The 24,891-nt window shown below is 44.2% G+C and overlaps 1 long non-coding RNA gene across 2 annotated transcripts in view; it reads right to left on the bottom strand.

The window, feature by feature from the left end:
• LOC120638978 overlaps positions 1 to 24,891 on the bottom strand; it is a 202,201-nt gene that overhangs the window by 83,670 nt on the left and 93,640 nt on the right. For both annotated transcript variants that reach the window (XR_005661044.1, XR_005661043.1), the window contains exon 4: positions 12,217 to 12,334. This is a non-coding gene — a long non-coding RNA (uncharacterized LOC120638978). The remainder of the gene's footprint in view (positions 1 to 12,216; positions 12,335 to 24,891) is intronic.

The raw sequence follows: 24,891 nt of genomic DNA, 5'->3' as shown, positions 1-24,891 counted from the left end.
TTTGACCTTACCCCTTGACATCTTCTGTTCCAATTTTTTTCTTGACTACGCATAATGAACACCTGTGTGACAGGCTTCCGTTTGGACGTCCCACAAAACACGTATTCAGGGTCCCAGTGGATTTTCACTCGAGACCTTAATCCATTAAGGTTGTTGGGAAGGGTTGTTCTGAGTAGCTTCCCATGGTCTCCGGTCCTGGCATCGGTCCCATGTTTCCAGCACCAGAAGATCCATTCAAACAGAATGCGACTTCAACATTTTGAAGGTATTAATCTAATTTTCTTCAGTCAAGCATTTTGGGGAGACAAGAGGATCTGTGCCAGGTTGACAACATTATGTCAGTAAGTAGGCGGCCCCTCTGCGGGTAGAGTAAAACAATAATTCAGCAGCCGGCACACACAGGCAACGATTATCTCCCCGCTGTAGCAGCAGCCGATCAAAGAGAAGCTTGCGCGTGCTTTCATCGTCTCTCAGACTAAACAGGAGCCTTACTGTTTGCTCAAATTTCCTTTAATTCTCACCATGTGAGAAAGCAGAGCCTGCTTGTAGGTATCAAAGGAGACAAAGAGATCTTTAGGATGTCTTTGAAGACAGGGATGGCACAAAGCTCTTCAAATCAAGAGACCTATGGACAGAAAACAGGATGAAGCAGGGGAAGTGAAAAACGGTGCTGAGATCCAACTGGAGGCTGAAAAGCCAAAGTAGGCTTTGTACATTGAGAATAGACTTTGTACAGTGAGAATCAAGCGAGTGTCCAAATGCAACACGTAACTGGAGTGAGAGGCATTTCCTGATATAATGCATCAATCAATCAATGGTATTACTACTGTGTATAGAACACTGTACTAAGTGGGCTTTTTTCATGTCTAGTATTTGCTAAGCACTTGCTATGTGCCAAGCACTCTACTAAGACCTTGGTAGATACAAGCTAATCAAGTTGGACACATTCCCTGTCCCTCATAGGGCTCACAGTCTTAATCCCCATTTTACAGATGGGATAACCGAGGCATGGAGAAATGAAGCGACTTGCCCAAGGTCACACAGGAGACAGGCAGTGGATCCAGGATAAGAACCCAGGTCATTCTGGCTCCCAGGGCCATGCTCTATCCACTAGGCCACCTTGCTTGGGAAAGCATTCAATAGTATATATTGAGCGCCTACTATGTGCAGAGCACTGTACTAAGTGCTTGGAATGTACAATTGAGCAACAGATAGAGACAATCCCTGCCCAGTGACGGGCTCACAGTCTAATTGGGGGAGACAGATGGCAGAGCAAAACAGAACGAAACAAAAACAAGACAAATTATCACGATAAATAGAATCAAGGGGATGTACACCTCATTAACAAAATAAATAGGGTAATAAAAATATATACAAATGAGCACAGTGCTGAGGGGAGGGGAAGAGGGAGGGGGAGGAGCAGAGAATACAAGAGTTGGTAGATGCAACCCCTGCCCACAAGATACTTACAGTATACACGGGGAGACAAACAATAAAATAGAGGAGGGGTGGGGGAAATAGTAGAGATTAAGAATGTTTACATAAAAACTATGGGACTGGGGTGATTATCAAAGTGTTTAAAGGGTACAGGGCAAGTTCACAGTTAACATAGAGAGGAGGGCAAATAGGGGAAACAAAGGATCAGGGAAGGCCTTTTGAAAGAGATGCAATTTTAGGAGGGTTTTAAAGGTGGGGAGAATGTTAGACTGTTGGATACGAAGGGAGTCATGGACAAGAGGTCAGTAGTGAGATAGAGGGGGTCAAGGTACAGGTTGGCATCAGAGGAATCAAGTGGGCAATCTGGGTCGTAGTAGGAGATTGGAGAGGAGGAGAGGAGTAGCGTGGCGGGGTAAGAAAGGGCGAGCGGATTGAGTGCTTTAAAGCTGATGGTAAGGAGTTTCTGTCTGAGGCGGAGGTGGATGGACAATTACTGGGGTTGATGAGGTCAGGAGCATACGACCCTGCAGCTGAGCCACTTCTTTATTTCTGATGACACAGACTCCTATACTCGAGGCATCGCCTTCTTGCTGATACCTATATTAAGGAAATCTCTCACTATAGTGCTCACCCTATGCCCGAGCCCATATGCATAGGCACTACTGTCACTTCTACCACCAAATGGTGCTGTATTCAGACAGACGGGTGTTTTAGAAAGAACTTGCCTTTATTCTGCTGCTGGCATTTTATCCATAGTGTAAACATGCCTTCTGGCAGAACTGAGTGTCTTTCTCCCTTAAAATTATACACCATATTGCCAACATCTTAAAATTCCAAATGGCAAGATTCTTACTGATTACTATGGAATTTTCAAAAATAACTTTTGCATCGGTGGGAATTAGAGTGATATATTCAAATACTGTCTCCGTTATGCTCATGCTCCTGTGATGCATCAAGTCCCTTGTGGTCTGAGAGAGGTCACACTTCTCCCCAAATGTAGCACACAACTGACCACCCCCAATAGCCTTCTCCAAAGGATTCTGGTTAGAATCTCGCTGATGGGAATACAGAAAGCTGCAGCTAAATATAACTGAGTTGGTAGGCACGTTGGTAGACACGTGTACCCACTTGGTTATATTGTACTCTCTCGACCCCTTAGTACGTTGCTCTGCACACAGTCAGCACTAATGATCGACTGATTGTTGCAGCCTGATGAAAATCTCCATTCAAGGAGAAACCGTGTTCCGGATTGAAGTGTGCCAACCTGTCCCTTTTCCTACCCTTTGTCACTGGTCCTTAGTAGACAAGCGTGAACATCATCGCACATTTAGCATACGTGTAGCTCTTGGTAAAGCTACATTTTCCTTATACAGAATAATGATGAATGAAAGTGACAAGTTTTGTCATGAGGCAGAATAATATTCGGGAATTTATCCTTAAGACACAGGAGTTATGAGCCAGTGACTCATCATGGCCAGCTGCCCCGATAGATGATCTCAGAGTCACAAGGATTCCCTCGTCTCAGCGAGCATCCGAGAGTGGGTTGATGCCTGGGTGGACATCAAAGGGATGTGCTAAGGGGAATACCGAGCCTTAACCTCTCATTGGCAAATTCTTTTCTAATTCTGTTCTATTTTACTCTCCTAAATACTTAATGCACTGCTCTGCACATAGTCTGTGCTCAAGAAATACCATCTATTGATTAAATGCATGTGTCCAAGGAAGTTGCAGGGATCGCCTGTGACTTCTTGTGATTTTTTGGGGTTCCATTCCTTGGATTGGTTATTAGGGGTCTTAGATTTGCTTTTCACTGGGTCCCTCTTACCTAGGGGCTTAAGTGCATTTCCTTAAAGTTTATGTCCATTTTGTTACCTTATTGGGATGGCTCTGACCCAGGGACCCAACCTCCTCTAGGGTCTGTAGGGGTATGTATTCATAGAGAGGAGACCTAGGTTTATGCAATAAAAGGTAGAGAATACCAAAGGATGTATGGCGAAATGCCAAGAATGCAGATAAGGATGTAAGGCTTGGGGGTCATGTGTAGATGAAAAGCCAGGCTTGGCAAATATTGACCACCAGAAGACTCCACTGGGGGCTTGGAAGTAAGGCCCCAGTGCAAGCCCTAGCTGAAACTGGTTTAGAGCAGGGGACAGGTGGACCATCGGCAGGAGCGGCACCAACACACCCAACCAAACAATCACGGAAGAACAGAGATGGAGAAGTAGACCAATAGATGAAGAATGGTCCTGAGGGAAGGTGTACATCCTCAGGGAGATCACAATGGTCGGTGTGACTCACTTCAGTTGACATTGTCCCCAGTAGAGGTCACCCATCTGATAACAGTCAACATGGAACCCCTCCTTGACAGGTGGGCAATAACTGCAATCGCTGCTTCTGAGCATTCCTCACTGGAGCCTTATGGCATCCCCCTGGCCCCCACTGCCAAACCAGAGAATGAAGCTGCTTCTTGCAGCTTCCAAGCACCTTCTCTGTGTGACTTTGCAGCATCAACCGTGGGGCTAACATCTGGGGTTAACATGTTTCGGGGATAACAGGATCAATAATAATAAGAACGGTAATGGTATTTATTAAGTGTGCTAGGCACTGTATTAAGCTCCAGGGTGGATACAAGATAATCGCGTTGGACACTAGATAATGGGGTTGGACTCTATGGCACTCAAAGTCTCAATCCCCATTTTACAGATGTGGTAACTGAGGCACAGGGAAGTTATGTGACTTGCCCAAGGTCATACAGCAGACAAGTGGTAGAACCAGGATTAGAACCCATGACCTTCTGAATTCCAGGTCTGAGCTTTTCCCCAGTACACCATGCTGCTTGACTAACTTCTCTTCCTGGTTAGGAACAAATCAGGGAGGCGTCTGTCTCAGTTACTACCGGTACTTTGTGCACCAAGGGAATTGAATTTGATGCAACCCAGATACCCAAAGTCTGCTTTGAGACCATTGGATTGCTTTCCCATTATTAGGTTCCCATTCTTGAAGCTATCCCTCTAGATTCTGAGGTCCTCATGGGCAGAGATCATGTCTACCAACTTATTTGTATTGTCATAATTATGATTAAGCAATTACTATGTGCCAAGAACTCTTCTAAGAGCTGGGGTACATACCAGAAAATCAAGTCCTTCATTGAGATCATACTCTAAGTAGGAGGAAGAACAGGTTCGAATCCCCATTTTGCAGATGAGGGAACCGAGGCCCAGGGAAGTTGTGACACCCAAAGTCACATAGCAGGAAAATGGCAGTGCTAGGATTAGAACTCAGGTCCCCTGACTCCCAAAGGCTAAGCACAGTGCTCTCCACCCAATAAGTGCTCAATAATTACCATTGATTGATTGATTGCCTCCAGCAAGATGCAGCCAACTACAGTAAAGAGATTCCACATTTGAGATGGCCAGAATGGATCTGAGGATATTCAAGTGTTGTCCAGGACCGGACCAATATTGAAAGATTTGCATCATCAGCCTTGCCCCTGCTCGTTTGGGTTTCTTTAATCAAATCATTTGTCTTCATTTACGGGTAGTGGCAGCTCAAAAAATGTCAGGGAAAATATCTACCTCTGCTAAGAATCACAGTGCACTTTATGGAGCAAAGAGGAAGGATGCAACTGAGCCACTCACTGTTCAACAGACCAGTACTGGGTAAATTACCAGTGTGCAATTCATTTTCACTCCTAGAGTGGTATGAAATTTACCTTCATTATCAAAAATCTGAGGTCGGTGTGGGAACTGAGTCGCTACGTGCCAGCTTCCCCTGTTTTGTTGTTATCTCCAGAAGAACTGACACCTGAGCCTGTCAGCCAGGCTTTGATGATCTGAACAACCCTCTCTCAGCTGGGGAAATGGGCCAAACTCTTTGCCAATGGAGGGGAGGAATTTTTTTAAATTGTATTTGTTAAGCACATACTATGCATCACACTGTTATAAGCGCTGGGGTAGATACAAGTTAATTAAGGTGGACAGAGTTCCTGCCCCTCACAGGTCTCACAGTCCAAGTAGGAGAACTGAGGCACAGAGAAGTTAAGTGACTTGCACAAGATTACACAGCAAGAAATTGGCAGATTCAGGATTAGAACCCAGGTCCATGCTCTTTTCACTAGGCTATGCTGCTTCTCAGATAATGAGGGAGTCATCCCCATAGTCAGACTTTTAAAGACATAAAGACATCCAGGACCAATCAATCAATTGTATTTATTAAATATTCACCGTGTGCAGAGCACTGTACTAAGTCCTTGGGAGACATTAATATAAATAAATACAGGTAAGTGCATAAGTGCTGTGGAGCTGAGGGTGGGATGAATAAAGCAAGCAAATCCAAGTGGAAGGGTGATGCAGAAAGGGGAGGAAATAGAAGAAACGAGGATTTAGTTTGAGAAGGCTTTTTGAAGAAGTGTTTTCAATAAGGCTTTGAAGGTTGGGAGAGTGGTGGTTCATTGGATATGAAGATGGAGGGAATTCGAGGCCAGAAGCAGGAATTGGGAGAGGGATTGGTGGTGAGATAGATGAGATTGAGGTACCGTGAGTAGGTTGGCATTAGAGGAGCCATGTGAGCCTGCTGGGTTGTTGTAGGAAATCAGCAAAGAAAAAGAGGAGGGGCCCAGGTGATTGAGTGCTTTAAAGCTAGCGGCAAGGAGTTTCCTTTTGATGTGGAGGTGAATGGGCAATCACTGGAGGTTCTGGAGGATTAGGGAATCACTAACTGAACCATTTTGTAGAAAAATAATCCAGGCAGCAGAGTGAAGTATGGACAGGAGTGGGGAGAAAGGGGAGGTCAGCAAGGAGGCTGAGGCAGTAATCCAGGCAGGATAGGATAATAATGGTATTTGTTAAGTGCTTACTATGTGCAAAGCTCTTTTCTAAGCACGGGGGGGATACAAGGTGATCAGGTTGTCCCACGTGGGGCTCACAGTCTTCATCCCCATTTTACAGATGGGGCTCAGAGAAGTGAAGTGACTTGCCCTAAGTCACACAGCTGATAAATGGCAGAGTTGGGATTCGAACCCATGACCTCTGACTCCCCAGCCCGGGCTCTTCCCACTGAGCCACGCTGCTTCTAGTGCCTGGATTAACGTAGCAGCCCTTGGACCCAATCCCTGTCCCTGCCAAGGCTCATAGTCTAAGAGGGAGGGAGAACAGATATTTAATCCCCACTACACAGAAGTTACATGAACTGCCCAAGGTCACAAAGCAGGTAAGTGTCAGTTCCAGGAATAGAACCCAGTTTTCCTGATATCCAGTTCTATGCTTTTTCCACTAGACCATGACTCTAGTAGGAAGGAACACTTATGTGTGTTTTCTTTTGTAGAAGGTTTTTGTGAGAAGGCGTGTAAGGGTGAGAGAGGCTCAGGATTAATTGTGACCTGGATTCAGTGGAGACAGTTTATCATTTGTAAAGTCATTTTAGAAGGAAAGAGAAATGAAAAAAACCTGCTGATGGGTTTTTTGGAAGAGGAAATTCTTTGTGCATATTTAATGAGGACAGTGGGAGTGTGGTGGAAATGCTGGCACTATAAAAAGATAGTTAAAAATAATTTACATCCTTCCATGCATTTGCAGCAAATTTCTGACAAAATGCCGCTCGCTAGATGGCAGGATTTGCCACCCCTCAAAGGTAGCTGTGTCTCTTGACTTATTGGGGGCGGAGGGGGTCTCAGGACCCTGAGTCCTTTTGAGCTATTACCCCAGGCACCCTCAAACTCACCCCCCACCACAACCTCCTGGTGCTCAAGAAGGTGGCACAGTCAGGGGAGATTGAGGGACCAGGGAGGTAGTAATTGCGGTTACTATGTACAAAGCATTGTTCTAAGCATTAGGGTGGATACAGTATAACCACGGGGCTCATAATCAAAGGAGGAAGGGAGAACAGATATTTAAGCCCCATTTTACAGAGTAGGAAGCTAAGGCATGGAGAACTCAAGTGACTTGTCTAAATCACACAGCAGGCAATGGGTAGATCTAGGTATATTGTCAGTTGTCCAAAGTGGAAATTCTAGTGCCCCAGTACCCTTTTCCTTATGCCACAGGGGAGGGTCACCACCACCACCCCCAACCTAGTCAAATTAATTTATAGTCTTCATGATGATGATGATGGTACTCATTAAGTGTTTACTATGTGGCAAGCACTGCTCTAAGTGCTGGGGCAGTTTCAAGTTAATCAGGTAGGACAGAGTTCCTGTTCCACATGAGGCTCACAGTCTATTTAGGAGGGAGTAGGATTAAATCCCCATTTTACAGGTAAGGGAACTGAGGTACAGAAAAGTAAAATGACTTATCCAAGGTCACATGTCAGACAAGTGGCAGAGCAGGGGTTAGAACCCAGGTCCTCTGACTCCTAGGCCCATGCTCTTTCCACTAGGCCACAGAGCTTCCCTGACAGAAGAGAGATATTAAATAAAGAAGTAAAACATGACACTTCAGTTGAAGATATAAATAGGATAATTGCACACTTATGTTTTCTGTCTCTCTCCTTCTCCCTCTTCCCCACTTATCTCCCTCATTTCTCCCTCTCTTCCTCCTTCTCTACCTCCCTTCTTTCTCTCTCCCCTTCTCTCCCTCAGCTTCTCTTTTGGCCTCCCCCTCTCCTTCCGCGTCCCATCATACGTACTAATGCAAATATTGCCAGAAGTATGTGTGGGAGAACATTCAGCAATATTTCATCAGACTTGGAATGTAACACTAGCATTGTTTCCGGTGAAGAAAAAATAAATACAAGCTAAAATGACAGATAGTAGAATAGAAGGGGGACTGAGTAGGCTGGGGATGGTGAGTCTGGGGAGCAAGAAAGAAAGCACAGAATCCAGTGGAGTGGCAAAAGAGTTGAGGTTTGAGTTAGGTAGCTCAGGAGAGGTTTTATTTAACATAGCGGGGAAAGGCACTGTATGCATAATTTTCAAGGGTGTGAAAACAACAAAATTCATTGTTCCGATGGTAATTCCATAGCTTCACTTCACCTTAAGGTTCTGGGGCTATTTTTAAATCTGCTTCTTGGTCCCCTACTGTTGTGAAAAACTGTGCTCCGGAAGTGTCAGTTTGTGGTAACTGTCAAAGAGCTAGACCTGCTTCCTCTGCTCCCCCAGTAGGGGTGTCAATCACATCTGTAGAAACAAATGGTTTTTCCAGGGTTCTCTCCCCATTCTCTTTACTAGGAAAAATCTCCAGTTTAACTGGTTCTCAAACACCACCAGGACTGGCTGTCGGGAGACTCCGGTTTTAATCCAGGCTCTGCCGTTAGCCTGCTGGGTGACCCACTTCTCTGGGCCTCAATTTCCTCCTCTGTAGAATAAGGATCAGATACCTGTTCTCCCTCCCCCTTAGACTGTGTGGGTCGCAGACTATACCTGGCTGGATAATATCGTGTCAACCTGTTGCAAACAATCTCTGCCCATTTCTAGGTCATAGCAAGACCTCGAGTAGAGTTTTACTTCAGCCTTTATGCACACAAGTAAACAAGTTATATGGTTGGTCCAGTGATTCAGCAGTGGAGAGGTAAGTACACAGAGAACACAAATTGCACCTCCATGAGCAACAACCGGCTCAGTACTACCCTAATAATCACATATCTTTCTGAGAACAGGGGCCCAAGGGCTCAGGGAAGGGGCTCGAAGGGGGCGGGTTTCCTTTTAGAGAAAGGGAAAGCAAGATGGAGTTGCTTCTGCTAAGACAGATTCTAACAAACCCCAGAGTTGGGCACACAAACAAATACTACAATTATCATTAGTCAATCAGTCATTGGTATTTATTGGGCACTTACTGTGTACAGAGCACTGTACTAGGCACTTGGGAGCGTACAATATAACAACATTATAGGAGCATTCCCTGTGTCAGGAAAAGGAAGTAGTAGGCGGACCTACTCAGAGCAAATGAAGCTTGTTGTGGACTGGGAACAAGCTTCAGTTGCTCTGAGTAGGTCCGCCTACTACTTCCTTTTTCTGACAGCCAGCTCTGTCTCTCTTGATTTTTCCCATTTATTCCCTCCTTCCCCAACTTTTCCTGTTCCTTCCGAGGAAGACGGACTCAGTGCAAACTAGATCACTGTCTTTGAGCCAAACCACTTCATCTCTCTGGACTGGGCTTTGCTAGATCATGTCAATCAAGAGAATAGTGTTAGTGGTTGTTCAGATTGGCTTTTAAAGTGGGGAAGACCTAGATTCCAGGAACCAGGCCACCTCCAAACTTCCTGGGGGAGCGAAGAATCACAGGGAATAAAATGTCTCACCCCACGGCTGAGTCCGTGTTTCATTAGCACTTATTCATGAGACATCCCTGGGGATTATTTGTGTTAATTTATGATGTGTTCCAAGTTTTTTTCTTGCTCTCTCAATCCAGGGATCAGCCCTCTAGATTTGGTTTCCTCAGAGAATTCAGCAGGCCAGAGACACCTCCTCAACTGACATCCTTCTATTTCAGTCCTCTGCTCCCCAGTAGAGGTGTCAATCACACCAGCAGGAATGGTGGTGTGTTGGAGTTCTCTCCCAGTTCTCTTTTCTAGGAAAAATCTCCAGTTTAACTGGTTCTCAAATGCCACCAACCGTGACGGAGAAACACATGAGAACTACCATATTCACCAGCATAATTGCCTCCACAGCATAACCCCCTCCACCCCCGCTCTCCCAGTTTTTGAGGAAGAAATACAAGGAGGCTTTTGTAAACTGAGGTAATGGCATGTGCCAGGGTAAGAAGATAAGGGCCACAGTGTCACAGATTTAGGCTCATGGAGTTGTCCCAACTCCAGGGCGGCAAGAGAAAGATCAGAACGTGCTAACGCTACCAATTCAGGCTGGCAGGCACAGCAAACTCCGGGTAGAAAGAGAAGAGACTTTACCTTAATTCATCGAGTGTGTGGGAGAGAGACCTGAGGCAAGTCACTTCACAACTCTAGGCCTCAGTTTCTTCAACAGGGAGAAGAAAGAAGGCGAGGCCCATGTGTCGAGTCAAATAATCTTGTATCCACCCCAGCAATTTAGCAGGTGCTTAATAAATATAACATCAATCAATTACATACACCTGTCCCACTACCAATAATAATGTTGGTATTTGTTAAGCGCTTACTATATGCAGAGCACTGTTCTAAGCACTGGGGTAGATGCAGGATAATCAGGTTGTCCCACGTGAGGCTCACAGTCTTAATCCCCATTTTACAGATGAGGTAACTGAGGCACAGAGAAGTTAAGTGACTTGCCTACAGTCACACAGCTGACAAGTGGCAGAGCTGGGATTCGAACCCATGAACCCTAACTCCCAAGCCCGTGTTCTTTCCACTGAGCCACGCTTACATTTGATTCCTCCAAAACCCAGAATTCCCTTCCACCTGGGGGTCTGATGAACCCCTGGGGTCCTTTCCATCACAGTTTTGAATCTTGCAGACAGATCAGTGTGATGTGTCAGTCCTGGATTTCCTCTCCCCACAGAATCAGGAGCGAGAAGCAGGCCTCCAAGCCCCCACTGCTGCAAAGAAAGCCTTCATTTTCCCTTAAATAGAAATTGCTTACATTGGCAAATTCTCCTAACGAATCTTGTCCCTCGCTGCTTGGGTATAGCCGGGGCCACCAGTCCGTAGAGCCGTGTCTTTGTTAGCAACCTGGCTGACATTTCAACAGTGTGGGGCAGTGTGATCATTTTAATGATGCATTTTGAGTAGTTTCATTATCCACCTGAGTGGAAACCAGGAAGTACATTTCTCTCACAACTGGGAGAGGGGAGAGGGGACAACTGATCCTGTGAATTCAACTCAAGAGATGTTAGAGGCTTCACGTGTATGACTTAATTAAGCCCATCAAGCTTTGCAGATACCTTTGCAGCTAATTCCGTGGCATACCACAGAGATTCCAGAGAGAAGCAAACAGATCTCAATACCGCTTCTTCCATTGGCTGTGAGGCCTTAATACACACATCAAATAGAGGGGGGCTACACTTTGTAGCGATGGATATGGGGAAAGCAGTGCAGTTGGTTGTTGAATTCCCAGGCATTTTGTAGAAGGGGATATGTGAATAGATGATCAGTTATGAAAATCTGTCACTTGCACCTCCCTCACCTGAGTGTTGAAAGGAATCACCATTCTAAGAAACAGATCCTTGAAAAGCAGTATAACCGAGTGGAAAGATCATGGGCCTGGGAGTCAGAGGACCTGGGTTCTAATCCTGATGTGTGACCTTGGGCAAGTCACTCAACTTCTCTGTGCTTCAGTTCATCTGCAAAATGGGAGACCTGTTCTCACCATTCCATTTCCCCACCAGCCCCACAGATTTGGGCTCACCCTTCCTCCAAAATGGGGGACCAGAGAGACCCTGAATGTCCACTTCTGCTCCTAGGGAAAGGCAAAAGACTTGGAAACCACGTCCTTTTATGGATGATTGGGGTGTCAGATTTTCCAGGGTGATGGGAAAAACAAACCTCCTTTGGATTGATGGAATAAGACTGAGATTTTTAAACTCCCAGTCAGGAGAAACAAACCCAGCTCAGTGTCTTTTACCACAAACCTTTACCACATACCACATACCTGGAATTTATGAAATTCCATTCACTGGGACTGCCTATAAATTACTTTCCCTTTTCTCAATATCCCGGTCCGATTGGGTAGTCTGAATTTTCTGTGAATTTCAGGGTGGCAGTGAAGCTGGTACAGAGCAGGTTACCTAAAGACAGCTTCTGAAATGATGTTAAATCTGCTTATTTTCTTCCTCAAATAAAATTAAATAAAAAATTGTATATTATTTAAATATGCTCTGCAGGAAAGTATGATGAATTTGAGGTAAAAATCCATACCTATAAAATTATTTCCCCTGTTCCAGAAGCGGGTGTCTAAAAGGTCTCTGCCATCATCCAGCGAAGGTAGGCACAGTCTAATTAATTTTCCAATATCTCTTAAAGGAGGGCTTTGGCTCTGTAATGACAATGACAAATTTGCTGTCAGGAATGCTGGAGTACATATGATCACATCAGGTACTGAAATCCAGCTATACGCATCTCTGAATCAATCCCAAGTGACTCATGCATTTGACATCATTTTCAAGACGCAGACCATTTCTGGAGCCAAGTAGAGCCACACCCTATTGGCTCTGGTCATTGATGCATGAGGACCAGATCCTCAAATCCAGATGGAGTTTATTATCATGATTGGGCAAGACAAAATGGTGGTCTGAACCTGGGCTCCAGCTTGAAGAATGAAGCAATCTCATCTAGAAACAGAGCAGAATCTCCCTGGATGCTGTTCTGAAAGACGGAGTCTCCACTCCAACGTGCCAGGAACATGAAAAGTACAGAATGTAACATGTTTGGGTGAGACAAAATGGTAGTCTGAATTTAGGTTCCAACTTGAGGAATGAAGCAATAATAATAATAATTATGGTACTTTTAAGCACTTACTATGTGTCGAGCACTGTTCTAAGCACTAGGGTAGATACAAGTTAATCAGGTTCAACACAGTCCCTGTCCCACGTGGGGCTCACCCTCTTAATCCCCATTATGCAGATGAGGTAACTGAGGTCCAGAGAAGTGAAGTGACTTGCTCAAGGTCACACAACAGACACATGGCAGAGCCAGGACTAGAACCCAGCTCTTTCTCAGTCCTGGGCCAGTGCTCTATCCACTAAGCATGCTGCTCCATCTAGAAACTGAGCAGAGCCTCCCTGAGTGTGATTCTGAAAAAGTAGTCTTTACTCCTATCTGCCAGGAATATAAAATGTTCCTCTAGTACTGAGTTGTCTATTATCTCTGTTTAAGGAAAAGCCTCATTATCATTAATTAGCTGTCCTCTGACTTTGTATACCTATCAATCAATCAGTCACATGGATTGAGTGCTTACTTTGTGCTTTGCTCTTTTAGAGAAAAAAAAATGGTGCTTTCAGGGGCTTTGATACTACTAACCTACTCAAGATTGGGCATGTTCAAATAGAGAGTGAGACAGAGAGGTAGGAGCCAAAGAGAGGCCACAGTAGGTCAAGCTACTGGTCCACCCGTCCCTGGACTTGGGCCCTGAGAGTGGCACCATTCTCCTGAGAGCTCCTTGGGGGCAGGGATCCTATCATCTTTCACGGTGCTCTGCTGAGACCTGAGTACAGTGCTCAGCCCACAGACACTGAATGAAGAATGGAGTTTCTTCGAGAGATCTAAGCTCAACAGTCCCAAATCTTCGGCACTCAGCGTCTGTGCAGAGGAATAGATTCTAACATTATTCAATCATTCATTCAATCGTATTTATTGAGTGCTCACGGTGTGCAGAGCACTGTATTAAGCGCTTGGAAAGTACAATTCAGCAATAAAGAGAGACAATCCCCACCCACACAGGGCTTACAGTCTACTTACTAGCTATATTAGTGGCTTATGCTGTGCCACTCACACTCTATCATTCCTGCTGGTTGTGTCCTCTCCTGGACACAAGAGTTCAAAGGTGGGTAAGCAGGCAAAGGTCAACATAGGGGCACACAAAAGTTTTTTAGTTTTTATTTTAAATGCAGGGCCCATTCAGAACAGCAGCTCGCTTGTTGTAACATCACAGCCCATTATTATCATTGCTGTTATTATTTTTATATTTGGTAAGCACTTATTATGTGTATCAAGCACCGTTCTAAGTGCTGGGGTAGATTCATTCATTCACTTGTATTTATATCATATTCATGTCTATATTATTAGTAGTAGAATAGTAGCAGTAGAATAGTAGAATAATAATAATAATGTTGGTATTTGTTAAGGGCTTACTATGTGCCGAGCACTGTTCTAAGCGCTGGGGTAGATACAAGGCAATCAGGTTGTCCCACGCAGGACTCACAGACTTCATCCCCATTTTACAGATGAGGGAACTGAGGCACCGAGAAGTCAAGTGACTTGCCCAAGTTCACACCGCTGACAGGTGGCAGAGCCGGGATTCGAACCCATGACCTCTGACTCCCAAATCCGGGCTCTTTCCATTATATAGATAACGATAATATTTGGGAAGAGTTTTCTATATGCCAAGCACTGGACAAAACGCTGGGATAGTTATAAGATAATCAGCTCAGAAGCAGTCTCTGTCTCACAGCGGGCTCATAGTCTAACGGGGACAGAGAACAGTTACTGAATGCCCATTTCACAGGTGAAGAGACTAACTCACAGAGAAGTTACAGACCTGCCCCAGGTCACCCAGCAGGTGAGTGGCAGAGTTGAGATTACTCTTTCCCCTGGACCAAGACTAAGGATAAATGAATTAGACTGTGAGCCCGTTACTGGGCAGGGATTGTCTCTATCTGTTGGCGAATTGCACATTCCAAATGCTTAGTACAGTGCTATTCACATAGTAAGCGCTCAATTAATACTATTGAATAAATGAATGAATGCTATTAAATGAATAAATGAATTATGTCTGGAGAAGCCTCATCTTCACTGCCTCCCTGGACATCGAACCTCTTGATTTGGGATCAACCCTACTTCCACTTCTGAAGTCTTCTATTATGGTCTGTATATCTCTCCACCAACCACCCTGATCTGCTGATGTTTCTTTTACTTGGAATCTTCTCATCCTCCCACAGGGATCAGATCCCAGCTGCAGACATACCCCACGATGCAGCTTTAATTTGTTCCCTGCAAATGAGCACGTCATATGGACAGCTCTACCATGAGAAGCAGCAGCATGATGTACTTGATAGCACAGGCCTGGGAGTCAGAAGGTCATGGGTTCTAATCCCAGCTCTGCCACTTGTCTGCTCTTTTGCCTTGGGCAAATCACTTCAATTCTCTGTGTCTCAGTTCCCTCATCTCTAAAATGGGGATTTAGACTGTGAGCACCGTGAAGGACAGGGACTGTGTCCAACTTGATTTGCTTATATCCACCCCAGCACTTAGTACAATACCTGGTACATAGTAAGCACTTAACAAATACCACAATTATTATTATTATTATTATTATTAAGGTATGTTTTCCCATAGACTTATTTGCTATAATGGGAAACCATTTCAGAACCTCTGAATACTCTGAAATTCTTTACATGGACTATTCTATAACTTTAAAATTCACTAAGCAGGTATTCATTCTCTATTAAAGTAATTCTAAATAGGACAATGTGACATTAATCGATCAATCATATTAACTGAACACATACTGTGTTCAGAGCACTGCACTAAATAAGGTGTTTTAATATGATTATCTGCCTCTGCAGGAGGCTCCAGGAGCAGAAGTTTGCTGATTAAGGTAGTGAATTTTCACCTTTAGTGAAGAATGCATCATCAAATTCAGGGTAAAGAGTCTTCATCATAAAGGACCTTTTAGCAGGCTAAATTCTTCTAAACATACCACCCACCTTTGAACTCCTCTCTCTGCTATTCTCTTCTTCAGTTATTTTTAAAAGTTCATCTGCTTTCTTGAAAATTGATACAACACTTCTTAATCCAAAAATCATAGCTGATGGTAAAGTTGTGATTCTAGCCTCAGCAGCAGCCATAATAATTTCCCGCTCTGCCTCTGGAGCGTGGATTTCTCCATCCAATCCAAATGTCATCCAGAATTGAAGTGAGGTAGAAGGGCAGAAACTTAAATGGATTTAGTCATGGCCCTTCTACTATTCCACAACTCTGCTGCTTGCAGAAAAAGCAGAACACCAGCCTTCCAGATTTTTGGTTGAGGGGGACAGATGAGTAGTTGAATGGGGATTTCCCCATTTCATCCAAAAGCAGTCAGTGCATGATTCACCTCCAGACTTTACGTATTGTGGTCTTTCAGACCCTGGCGGGATGGGGAGGGATGAAGAAAGGGGGATCCCTCATCCCGTGCTCTGTGAGAAGAGATGGCTCTTTTGGACACAGAAGTCGTATTTAATCAATTCTATTTTTTTTTTAAATCTTACAAATATACATTTTTGGAACATTTTGTACCAGAAGTGACATCAAACTTGGAAGGACGTCTTTTGTCTTGTCATGATGCAGCACTGAGCTCAGAAATCTGCATTAAGCTCTGTTGATGGACTGTCATTCATTTCACTGAGGAAGGATCAAGCATCATTCCTTAGGAAGTATAGCTCTAGCACTGATAGTATTTCATATTGGTATTATTATTATTATTATTACATTTGTTAAGCACTTAGTATGTGTCAAGCACTGTACTAAGCACTGAGGTAGATACAAGTTAATCAGGTCAGACCCAATCCCTGTCCCACATGGGACTCACAGTCTAAGTAGGAAGGGGAATAGGCATTTAATCATGTTACAGTTGAGGAAACTGAGGCCCAGAGAAGTTAAGTAATTTGCCCAAGGTCACAGAGCAAGAAACTGGGAGAGCTGAAATTAGAACTCAGGCTTTCTGACCCCAAGATCCCCATTTTTTTCCACTTGTCAAGACGTAGTGTGGCTCAGTGGAAAGAGCACAGGCTTGGGAGTCAGAAGTCATGGGTTCAAATCCCGGGCTCAGCCACTTGTCAGCTGTGTGACTGTGGGCAAGTCATTTAACTTCTCTGTGCCTCAGTTACCTCATCTGTAAAATGGGGATTAAGACCGTGAGCCCCACGTGGAACAGCCTGATCACCTTGTATCCTCCCCAGCACTTAGAACAGTGCTTTCCGTCAAAGGGCAGGGACTGTCTCTTATCTGTTACCGATTTGTACATTCCAAGTGCTTAGTACAGTGCTCTGTACATAGTAAGTGCTCAATAAATACTATTGAATGAATGAATGAATGTTTTGCACATAGTAAGTGCTTAACAAATGTCATTATTATTATTAATATAATACAAATTGTTGTCAAATACCAATCACAGCACTGCCATTCTCTACACCTCACCCTTTCTACTCCTCAAAGGCCCAGGGAAAATTAGAGGGGAATATGACTTTCTCAAAGCAGATTAAATGACATTCATCTTCAGTCTTTCAACAGAAGAAGGCTTAGTCATTAACCATTCTGGGTCTTCTTCAGAGACAAGATTGACATGTTTTCTACAATTGTCCCAGTACTCAAATTCCCTTGGAGTAAATGTTTCCAACTTGCTCTGCTTGAAAGGTTCCCCCGCAAGGAGGCCATCTTGACTATCTGGAGAAAACCAAGAAGCTCAGGGGCCTGAAAATCCCATGATACCATCTGGTTCTGGCCCCAGGCAACACTGTTGAACCCGAGAGCTCAGGAAACCAGTTCTCAGGGGAAACAACCAAGCAAAGCTGTCATCCTACTGCTACATGCAGTTCAATTGATCCAAGCGATGTTGAAATCCAAAAAAGATCCTGTAAACAATTATTTTCCCATAGGGCGTCATCTCTGTGTTGGTTGGAAATTAGTGAAGAAAGTGAAAAGTCTCATTTTCTCCACCCTCCTCAGTTGCATTTAGTATTAGAGATGATTAGTCACGAATAGAATTTCTTTCCATTAATGAGTCTTCTCATCCTTCTAGATTGGGTTGGAAATATCTTTGTTCTCATGGATAAAGGTGAGAAAATGGCATTTCCACAGAAATTTCAGTTGAAAGAGTCTTTTAGGGATCTCTTGAGTCTTGCAAGTAGTTGTCAGAATGATTAAAGTCATAGCGAAGCACTATCTCAAACTAATGTGTTGTAAGAATGCAGATTCGCAAATGGTTTAATAGAAAACACATGCAACCTGGTATCAAGAGGCCCAGGTGGGAAGCAGCATGGCTCAATGGAAAGAGCCTGGGCTTTGGAGTCAGAGGTCATGGGTTGGAATCCCGACTCTGCCCCTTGTCAGCTGTGTGACTGTGGGCAAGTCACTTCACTTCTCTGAGCCTCAGTGACTTCATCTGTAAAATGGGGATTAACTGTGAGCCTCACATGAGACAACCTGATTACCCTGTATCTACCCCAGTGCTTAGGACAGTGCTCGGCACATAGTAAGCACTTAACAAATAGCAACATTGTTATTATTAATCCTGGTTCATTCATCTATCTGCTGTGAGACCTCGGCAAATCGCATGACCTCTCTGTGCCTCAGTTTCCTCATCTGTAATAAGTAGTCAAAATGCTTGTTCTCCCTCCTTCTAAGATGATGAGAAACAGGTGGAACAGGACTTTGTTTCTGGTCTGATTAGCAATGTATCTAACTCAGTGCTTAGTGTAGTGCTTGGGACATAATGAGTGCTTAACAAATAGTACGGTGAATAACAGGGCAAATATTCTTAATTCCCAAGAGGTAGGTTCAGATGGATTTCAACTCAACTCCGAAGAGACAAATTGGACTTGACATTTTAGGTGAGACCTTGAAATCAGAGCGTCTAATTCACACTCCCAATCAGGGAATTGCAATGGACTTTCTGAATAGATTTGCCCTCATATGTGTAATTGAGGTGAGATTTGGGGAGTTTTAACGTCTGCTCAGAAACCTCATGGGACAAGTTCTAACACTGACTTCAAATAGATAGATCAGAATAAATAGACCGAGGCCCTACGTGGAAGTGAAAATGAAGACCGGCTGCATAATGGGGATTTAACACTCTTTGATATGGGATTTCTTAGTAAAGTGAAATGAAAAACATGATCAAGGTGGGAGCTTCCAAACTACAGAACAAGACAAGTGTTGCACCTATTGGAAAGAGCACAGACCTGGTAGCCAGAGGACTTGCCTGCTCTGGGTCCACTTAACAACTTACTTAACTTTTCGGTCCCTCAGTTTCCTCATCCGGAAAATGGGGTTTCAATACCTGTTCTCCCTCCTACTTAGACTGTGAACCCCATATGGGAGAGGGACTGTGTCTGATTGAATTATCTTGTAGCTACCATAATGCTTAGTACAGGGCTTAGCACACAGTATCTGCATAACAAATACCACAATAATTATTATAATTGTTACTATTATCACTATTATTTTACAGTGAGGACATCAGATGGGACCAACAATGCAGGTAGCTTTCATGCCGTGGAAATGATGCATTAGTCACTTTTTTTTTTGCTTTCAAGTGGAGTCTGCAAGCGAAAACAAATAAAACAAACAAATCAAATAAAACGTGAATAATGCTGACTCCTGCAGTCAGCCCAGAGGGAAATTGGGTGCAGATAAACCATTTCGGTCACGATTAGTTGTGGTAGTAATCATATTTTTAAATGCTTACCATGTACAAATCACTGTGCTGAGCACTGGGAAAGAATCCACAGGTGGGAATTAGACATGGACTTTAGATTCCCAAAGGACCCTGCTGTGAGGAGTTATTACTAACGTTATCATCATTATCATTGTATCTGTTAACCACTGTCTATGTATCAAGCGCATTTGTTTGTGTCAAATGAGAAGCAGCAGAGTCTAGTGGAGAGACCATGGACCTGGAAGTCAGAAGGACATGGGTTCTAATCCAGGCTCCACCACATCTCTGGGCCTCAGTTACCTCATCAGGAAAATGGGGATTGAGATGATAAGCTCCAGGTGGGACATGGATTGTGTTCAATCCTATTAGCTTCTATCTACCTTAGCATTTAATGCAGTGCCTGGCACATAGGAAGTACTTAACAAATAACACTAAAAAAATCACTGTTCTAAGAAATGGGGTAGACACAAGTTGTATCTGTAACTGTTCCTCAGTTCTCTCATCTGCAAAAGAGGATTCAATGCCTTTTCTCCCACCCACTTGAGTCCAGTGTGGGACCTGATTATATTATCCCAGCTCTTAGTACAGTGCTTGACACATAGCAAGTGATAGCAAATACCACAGTTATTAAGAAAACAGATCATTTATCTCCATTTTACAAATGAGGAAACTGAGACACAGAGAAACTATTTGAATTGTCCAAAGTCACACAGGAAGTAAGTGGGAGAGCTTGGACAAGAAGCTTGGTCTGGACTCCGAGTCCCATGCTCCTTTCAAGGGCTGCGTACAGTGCTCCGCGCAAAGTAGATGTTCAATAAATACCACTGATTGCTCATTATGGGCAGGAAACTTGTCTGCTAATTCTGTTATATTGTAGTCTCCCAAGTCCTTAGAACTGGTCTGCACATAATAAGTGCTCAATAAATACCACTGATTGATTGATTGACTGAGTTTCATTAAGCCCCTCTGCCAGACTTCCAGTAAAGAGGGAAGGGTGGAGCTGATTCTGTAAAATGGGGATTAAGGCTGTGAGCTCCATGTGGGACAGGGACTGGTTAGCTTGTATCTACCCCAGCACTTAGAAAAGTGCTTGACACATAGTAAGTACTTAACAAATACCATCATCATCGCCATCTAAGTCGTCTGAGAGTTCAGCAGCACAAACTTCCAGTCAAGACCCTCGTTATGGGCATGGAATATATAATAATGTTGGTAACAATGTTGGTATTTGTTAAGCACTTACTCTGTGCAGAGCACTGTTCTAAGCACTGGGGTAGATACAGGGTCCCACATGGGGTTCACAGTCTTCATCCCCATCTTACAGATGAGGTAACTGAGGCACAGAGAAGTGAAGTGACTTGCCCACAGTCACATGGCTGACAGGTGGCAGAGCCGGGATTCGAACCCATGACCTCTGGCTCCCAAGCCCAGGCTCTTTCCACTGAGCCATGCTTTGTTGTATTGTACTCTCCCAAAAACTTAGTACAGCTCTGTGTACACAGTAAGGACTCAATAAATATGATTGAATAAATGAATGAATGGTGCCACTACCCCACGGGAGCCATTAAGGGAAGTGCAGAAGTTCATTCATTCAACTGTATTTATTAAGCACTTACTGCATGCAGAGCACCGTGCTTAGTGCTTGGGAAAGTACAACAAAAATAGTGACATTCCCTGCCCACAATGAGCTCACAGTCTAGAGGGAGAGAAGACATACCTAAATACAGATAAGTAAAATGATTGACATATACCTAACTGCTGTGGGGCTGCAAGGGGAGAAGGGAAGAGCAAGTCAAGGTGACGCAGAAGGGAGTGGGAGATGGGGAAAGCTGGGGCTCAGTCCGGGAAGGCCTCTTGAAGATGTGCCTTCAATAAGAGTTTGAAGGCAGGGGAAGGTAATTATCAGTTGGATATGAGGAGGGAGGGTGATCCAGGCCCGAGGCAGGACGCGCGGTGATGAGACTGCAAGATCGAGGCACAGTGAGAAGGTTAGCACTGGAGGAACCAAGTATGTGGGCTGAGCTGGAGGAGAGAAACGAGGTGTAGTAGTAGGAGGTAAGATGATGGAGTGCTTTAAAGCTAATAATTAGGCGTTTTTGTTTGAGGGTGGGATAGGCAATCACTAGAGATTTTTTTAGGAGGGGGGCTGGTTTGGTGAGGGGGGATGGTTACCCCTGGATTTAAGTTAAGAGCAAATTCCAGATCAGGGAAGGAAGTTGTTACTGGATTTAGTTGAAAGATTTTGTTAGACTTTATTGCTGCAGTGGAAATGCTTAACTAAGTAGATGCTGATTTTCTCCTCACAATCAAGGAATGTGCTTATATAATCCATTTGCATGGAACCTATTTATTTGGAGATTTGTGGGGAAATGGAGAACCCAGCATTCCTCCAAACCTCAATCAATCAATCAGTGGTATTCATTGAGTGCTTACTATGTATAAAGCACGGTATTAAGCACTTGGGAGAGTACGATACAATAGAATTAGCAGACACGTTCCCTGACCATAATGAGTTTACCCTCTGAAGAGGAAGGCAGACATTAAGATAATAAGCAAATAAATTACAATATATAATTTAAAGATATGTACATTATTGCTGTGGGGTTGGGGCAAATGTCAAATGTTCAAAGGTCACAGATCCAAGTGCATAGATGACAGAGAAGGTAGAGCAAGCTGGAGAAAAGAGAACTTGATGGAGGAAGGCCTCCTGGAGGAGATGTGACAGACTCAGAATCCAACCAATAAACGGCAGAACTGCCCAGCCGAACTGTAACTGCTCCTGGGCTTTCTGGGCAGTTCCCAACTAAGTATCATGGGTGGGTGGTAGAGAATGGTGGAAGGGCACGAGTGTGGACTTCCCAGGATGTCCCTATTATTATTATTAAGTGCCGTCGAGTCGTTTCCAATTCATAGCGACTCCATGGATATATTTTCTCCAGAAAATATCCACAACCTTTCTAACGGTTCTATTATCATTAAGATCTGTATCCATCTAGCTGCTGGTCTATCTATTCCTCATTTTCTCTGGACTTTTCCTCGCATTAATTGTCTTCTCCAGAGAATTAGTCCTCCTGATGTAACTACCCTGGCTGGAAATCGCCAAAAGGCAAGCGGAACCTGGAGCTACAGCATTTAAACAGCTTCTTACAAACTTCGTTGCTCTGTTCTTCACTCCCATGCTGCCTGGGCCCCCTTCCTTTTCCCCTCCCCCGATTTCTTGTCATCCAGGCTTAAACTTCTCTCCCAGTAAGGAGAGTTACCGGCTCCCCAGTGGACGCCTTGGAAAGCTGGTGGACAGCAAGGTGAATAAACAGGAATCAGCATGGCTTAGTGGAAAGAGCAGGGGCCAGGGACTAGGAGGACCTGGGTTCTAATCCCTGCTCTGCCATTAATCTGCTTTGTGACCTTGGGCAAGTCACCTCATGCCTCTGGGCTTCAGTTTTCTCACTGGTAAAATGGGGATTCTATATCAGTTCTCCTTCTTAGACTGCGAAGGTAAATGACTTGCCCAAGGTCACAAAGCGGGCAGATGGCGGAGCCAGGATTAGAACCCAGATCCTCCAACTCCCAGGCCTACATTCTTTCTCCTAGGCCAGGCTGCTTCCACAATGAGAAGCAGAAGAATCTTTCTAAGCCAAAACTCCATCCCCCAACCCTGGACCACTCTTACTTCCTGATCCCTTCACAGGGCAAGGAGTGGTCTTGTTCCATTTCCCAGTCATACCACTCATGCCATACCATTAATGCCACACAAAGAGTGAGGCATTTCACTTCTGGGGACCACTGGGAGTGGGGTTGTGATTTTCTTCAGGGTTGTTGCACCTGAGCTGTCCCACACAGAGAGAGGAGATTCCGCAGTGAGGTTCCCCTGGTTCATCCTCAGCATTGATCTCCCCGTAATTGGAGCTGGCAGGTGAAGGACTCACAAATGATGTTCTCGGTTGGCCAGATGGTGTAATTAATCTGCCTTAGAACTCGAGTGTAACATTTGGTTTAAGTGGGGCCAGGCTGACAAATTAATTCAGAAATAAATGACGAACCCGTATCACGGAGAAGGGGAGTACAATTTACTGCCAGTTACATCTACCACGCTGAAGTATTTAAATGAGATGCTTGGTCACAATGCAAATGTGGACACTGTTTACCACCCACCCTGTTTGAGGTATTCTAATAATTCTGTTTCACCCTATTTCAGCTCAGGCTTCTTTCTTTATTGAAGAAAAACTGAAAGTTCAAGATGTATTTCCTTCCCTCTAAGTCTGTCCTGACTCACACCCATCCTCTCGGCTCTCAGACTGTGAGCTCCTCAAGGTGTGACTAAGGGACCCTATCTGAATGATTATCCTCCTGCCTATCTCCTTGGGGGCCTATAATAATGATAATAGTGGTGGAATTTGTAAGTGTTTACTAAGTGTCAGATGCTGTTTTAAACCCAGAGATAGATACAAGATAATTTGGCCCCACATGGGGCTCAAAGTCTATGTATGGGGGAGAACATGTCTTGAATCCCCATTGTGCAGGTGAGGGAACTAAAGCCCAAAGAAGTTAAGTGGTTGCCCAAGATCACACAGCGGAAAAGTGGCAGAGCTGGGATTAGAGCCCAGGTCCTCTAACTCCCAGGCCCAAGTTTTTTTTACTTTCTCTTCTTGTCACCCTCCCCAAAGGTGGTGAGTCCCTATCCTTGGATTGATTAATCAATCATTCATTCATTCACTTTATTCATTCAGTCGTATTTATTAAGCACTTACCATATGCAGAGCACCGTACTAAATGTGCAATATAAGAATAACCAGACAAATTCCCTGCCCACAACAAGCTTCACTCAGTGGTATTTATTGAGCATTTCCTGGATGCAGAACACTATATAAATGCTTAAGAGAGTACAATAAGTCTAAGTAAAAACGATCCCTGCACTCAAGGAATTTATGATCTTGTTTCTCTCCCCAGTGCTCAGGACAGTGTTCGTGAGCACTTCATAAATGTCATCGCCACTAAAATCCACCGGCCTCCCAGAGAAGCAGGCTTCCAGCTGAACTCAAATGTCAGCAGAGCTCCTGACAAATGCAAAGTAGAGGTCAGCAATGGGGCCTGGCTAAAAGTCGGCTTGCTTAGGGATTAGCCAGCTGGAGAAAAATGGCAGAGGAAGGAAGAGAGGAAGGGAAGAAATAATTTCCATTTCCAGGTATTTGCACCCTTTATTCACCCCTCCCTCAACCCCACAGCACTTATGTACATACCATAATTTATTTAGTCATAGGAACATCTGTCTCCCCCTCTGGACTGTAAGCTCGCTGTGGGCAGGGAACATGTCTAGCAACTCTGCTATATTGTACCCCCCTAAGTGCTTAGTACAGTGTTCTGCACACAGTAAGTGCTCAATAAATTTGACTGACTGAATGTTCATGAAGCCACCCAACACAGAAACTTAGTCCTGTTCAAACTCCAGGGTAGTAACAACT

This window comes from Ornithorhynchus anatinus, chromosome 18 (genome assembly GCF_004115215.2).
Source record: "Ornithorhynchus anatinus isolate Pmale09 chromosome 18, mOrnAna1.pri.v4, whole genome shotgun sequence".
Taxonomy (NCBI): Eukaryota; Metazoa; Chordata; class Mammalia; order Monotremata; family Ornithorhynchidae; genus Ornithorhynchus; species Ornithorhynchus anatinus.
The sequence above is the reverse complement of the archived record's forward strand: the minus strand, read 5'-3'. Positions and strand labels throughout refer to the sequence as shown.